The 4,581-nt window shown below is 38.5% G+C and overlaps 1 long non-coding RNA gene across 1 annotated transcript; it reads right to left on the minus strand.

Annotated features, from left to right (window-relative positions):
• Nucleotides 1-1,175: 1,175 nt before the first annotated feature.
• On the minus strand, nucleotides 1,176-2,500 carry LOC121977845. The gene is made up of 2 exons (XR_006111055.1): nucleotides 2,083-2,500; nucleotides 1,176-1,978 (listed from the first exon to the last, which is right to left on the minus strand). It is a non-coding gene; the product is annotated as an uncharacterized LOC121977845 (long non-coding RNA).
• Between the last annotated feature and the right edge of the window lie 2,081 nt (nucleotides 2,501-4,581).

Raw genomic sequence — 4,581 nt, forward strand, 5'->3', positions numbered from 1 at the left:
CATATGCAATTTTAACATGCTGACAATATGATTTAATTTGAAAGTTTTTTATTTTACATATGCATACAAGCAATCTTTGTCAATTTGACTCGGGAATTGGCATAGAGCTTGTAGAGAATAGTGAACAAACTTGATAGGATCTTAACCAACATGGGATATCAGTGAATCAATGTGTTCCTTGGATGCCTTGAGGGTCCTCGAGTGTGATTAAACACAATGTGATCTTGGGTTTTGTTTTGGGACATGTAATGTAACAGTGTTGTGATTGCTTAGTAAAGAGTGAACTACTTGGGAGTTGGGACTTACTGATTTAAAGTCTCAAAGCTACTAAGTTGGAGATTCACGAGTAATGCCGAAAGTTCACTGTCCGCATGCTCTATCCACATGCTCTGTTGTTGGACCAAGCGAGATAATCGCTCAGTTGAAGGTGCACTATCCGCGTGCTTGACTGGTGTCGAGTCCACTGCTAGATCGAGCGGAGGAGTCGCTAGGCCGAAATCGAACTCTATCAATGTCATACTTTGATGTCTGACCAAGCGAAATAGTCGTTCGACCGAAGTTAAACTTTTGATATCATGTCTTGTTGTCTTGCCAAGCAAGATAGTCGCTCGACTTGGTTTTTACGCACCGCCTCCATCGTGATAGCAAGATGGGACCCTTCATAATCACCCCATCATATGCAATTTTAACATGCTGACAATATGATTTAATTTAAATGTTTTAGATTTTATATATGCATACAAGCAATCTTGTCAATTTGACTCAGAAATTGGCATAGAACTTGTAGAGAATAGTGAACAAACTTGATAAGATCTTAACCAACATGGGATATCAGTGAATCCATGTGTTCCTTGGATGCCTTGAGGGTCCTCGAGTGTGTTCAAACACAATGTGATCTTGGGTTTTGTTTTAGGACATGAAATGTAAGTGTTGTGATTGCTTAGTAAAGAGTGAACTACTTGGGAGTTGGGACTTACTGACTTAAAGTCTCAAAGTCACTAAGTTGGAGATTCACGAGTAATGTTGTGAATAATGAGCTTACAAGGATCATAAGTTGCCTATCAATTCTCACTGTCAGACGAATCAATTGAAAACGCTATATCAGTTGGTGAGTTATTTACCGAGCAAAGATATTTTTTATTTAGCTGTAGTCGTCGAGTAGAAAAGTTGTCGACTCATTCAATCTACTGGACTACATACATTGAATGATGACTACAAGAACACTGGTTGTGGGCAAGCCCTTCTTGCCTTACTGATGCATGATCCCTTCCAAAAACACAACTTTCACAAACTTGATCTTGTCAGCCAAGATTCAACATGCCTCTCGTGATTTTTGATCTGGTTGGAGAGTGTTAAGCCTAGATTTGTGACTTGATAGTGTCAACGAAGCAAAGCAAAGCTTGAGAGGAAGCATCTTTTTAAGAGTCACTTCACTCGCACCTGCAACGAAGTATGCTTGAGATGAGGAACATAAAAAACATTAGAAACATGCCTTACCCCAAGATTAGAGACACCATATCCTTGCTTTGTTTGTATCAAAGAACCCTTGTAAAGACTGATTTCAACACCCCTTGTAAAGACTAATTTCAACAAAAGTCTCATTTAAAAAAATAACTAACACAAGCACACAACATACTGTCTTTGTACGACCAGTTTGGTGTAACCTTATTAAAAGACATCAATCGAGAACAGAGCGCAAAAGAAACCGGCAACGGCAGCAGGCAGGAGGCAGCATCGAGGACTGGGCGGCCATGCACGCCATGGTCACTTGGAACTCAGAGACAGCGCCCCCCAGTGGAGACGACGCATGGAACCATCCAGCCAATTCCAGAGCGAGGTTGGGAAGAAAGAATCGCCGCATTCCTGCACCTTAAGGCAATTATTTTAATCAAGTAGTGGCAGGCATCGGGGAAGGAGCAGCGGAGTTTGGAACTTGTGCGAGGAACTAACGCAGCGGGAGTTCAACAATGCTCCACTACTATCGACGAATCAAAAACCACAAGGAAAGATTAGGGTTAGGGTTGCATTTTAACCTACTTACAAATTACTGTTAACCAAGAATCAATGAACAGGACTACGTACATCTTGCAAATTAAGATTAATCAACTTGCACAGTGCAGTGCAGTGCAGCGCAGGAGGATTGTGAAGACAAGGGAGCTCCCTTCAGTCCAAGCAAAGGCAGCATGAGAACCCATTTAGCTCCCGCATCATTCACTCATCTACCGAGCAAACTCCTTAAGGCATTCATTGCTCGGAACGTGGATGAATGAGTCAGCAGCTAATTTGATCCCATAGCCGGCCATGAGTGGACTAAAGGAAGCTCTCTTTGCAAAACCCCAACGGCATGCGGCATTAGCAAAATACAAGCCAGAAGAAAGAAAAAAAAACATTATTAATTCAACAACAAGCTCATATCTTGAAGCTAAGAATCAAAAGAAAGAGAGAAAGAAAGAACTGTAATTGTTAATGCCGAGGCTTTGAAAAAGAGAGCTGGCCTTGTCATCCATATTACAATGAAGGAGGGTCCTTAAATAGCTCAGGATTTCTCCGGCATCACATCAGCCAAGGAATATTTTATAACTTTGAAACACTAATTAATAGCTTATAGTTCCAATCTCTTTGCCTTTTTCTTTAGATATAAAAAGATTTTAATTAACAATATCACGGCTCACTATTTGACATGAGGTAATGTTAAATGGTCAAAATCTGATCAGCTAAAATCAATACATGTAAATGTATAAATAAGTATTTTAGTAATATCATATGTGTACATTAATTACATGTATGTACATGTATATATTCTAATTGGAGGATAAAAAATTTTAGCTGACTAGATTTTGATCAACAAGAATTACCGTTTGACATGTTAGATGATGTGTTTAAAAGTAGGTGATTATTTCTTTCATCTTATGGTGCTTTTGGCTTGCTTGTTTCAAGTTCGCAACTAAAGTCCCACAGACAAATGTTTAAGCATAGACAGCCAAGAAAATGATCAGTCGTCTTGAAAGCATGCAGCTAAGCTGTTTGATTCCGGTTGTCTGCCACAGTTGTTTGCGAGAAATCCACATGCATAAATTTATACGTACCAGCTGTATTTGTTTACTCATCTTTGTGACCTTATGTCAGTATTCAGATAATTAAATATATATAGGGCAATAAAAGGCAAATCAAAAAGCTGCATTTGTTAATTTTTAATTAACAATAAACTGTTTTAGCTTCTTCATATTTCATATAGATCTGATTTAAACCTATTAACAATTTATATAGGTAAAAAAACACAGATATTCAATATTACAATATTTTAAAATACTTTATTTACTAAATTAAAATAGTTGGATAGTTGGATTGGACGTCTGAGTGAAAGGTCAACAGGAAGCTGGTAGAACAAAGTTGCTGTGATGATGATGGCCTCCATCCCCGGCACCATGCAGGCTTTTAGTTGAAATGACTCGTGGGCAGCTCATCTTGAGTCAGAAACAAGAATCCCCGTATGATCCAAAACGCCAACGCCATGAAACATGAAAGATGTATCACTGCACTGCTCCTCATCTATCTATCTATCTATCTTTCTTTCTTTCTTACTCTCTCTCTCTCTCTTCTGTATATCTGATGTGATCTCCTCCAACGTCGTTTCTCCCCCAGAAAACTAGCTTCATTTGTCACTTGATCTAGTCTCCCTTAGCTTGCTCTTTTGAGCAAAGCACACAGTCAATCCCGGATCATGTCCCGTCCCTTATTTGTATAATGAGTGCGTTTACACATGGAAAACCAATTCACGTACAGTCTGTGAATGGAAATTGATAATGTCCTTGGGCGTTTACACATGGAAAACCAATTCACGTACAGTTTGTGAATGGAAATTGATATTGTCCTGGGCGACAAAGACGAGTCATGGGTGATTGGACTGCACTCGATCGGAATCGTACAGTGCAGGATTCGCTGGCCGTCGAGGAGCAAGCAGCGTGGTCGTCGTCGAGAAGAGGCGGAGAGCTAGCTAGGGATTAGGGATTATTGTAGGTAGGTCAGCCTTAAGTGGTGCTTTTACTGTTCATGGAGATGAAAAGACTGAAGAGGTCGATCGAGAGTCTGTTCACCGGACAATAATTTTCGACTTTTTTTTTCTCAGCTTCTGTTGGTTGTCAATGTCACACGTCAAGTATATAGCTGGAGGGAAGGGAAAAATACTTAAAAGTTTATCTCTCTTCACTCGTTATCACTGTGTGAAGAATATCTCGGGGGCGTTAATGGTAAGGAAGATGTTTTGGTGGAGTAAGAAGGACAGAATGATTGACATTGTTTGCATGAAATGTTTTAGGTAAAAATTAAAAGCGTACTATTTTTTTTTCCTCCAAAATCACAGAAACACGCTTTTTTTAAAAAAAAATAATAATAATAATTAAATAATATTTTTCTTTTTTATTATCAGGTATTCCATTCTTTCAAGAATCTGATTTCACAGAAGTAAAATACAGAGATATCCTAACAGTTTAACATTTTAAAATTTTCAAACGTCCTAAATATAATATTTTTTAAATTCATCCGGATGAAATTTAAATCCTCATTATTTATCTTTTATATTTG

This window comes from Zingiber officinale, chromosome 4B, assembly GCF_018446385.1.
Source record: "Zingiber officinale cultivar Zhangliang chromosome 4B, Zo_v1.1, whole genome shotgun sequence".
Taxonomy (NCBI): Eukaryota; Viridiplantae; Streptophyta; class Magnoliopsida; order Zingiberales; family Zingiberaceae; genus Zingiber; species Zingiber officinale.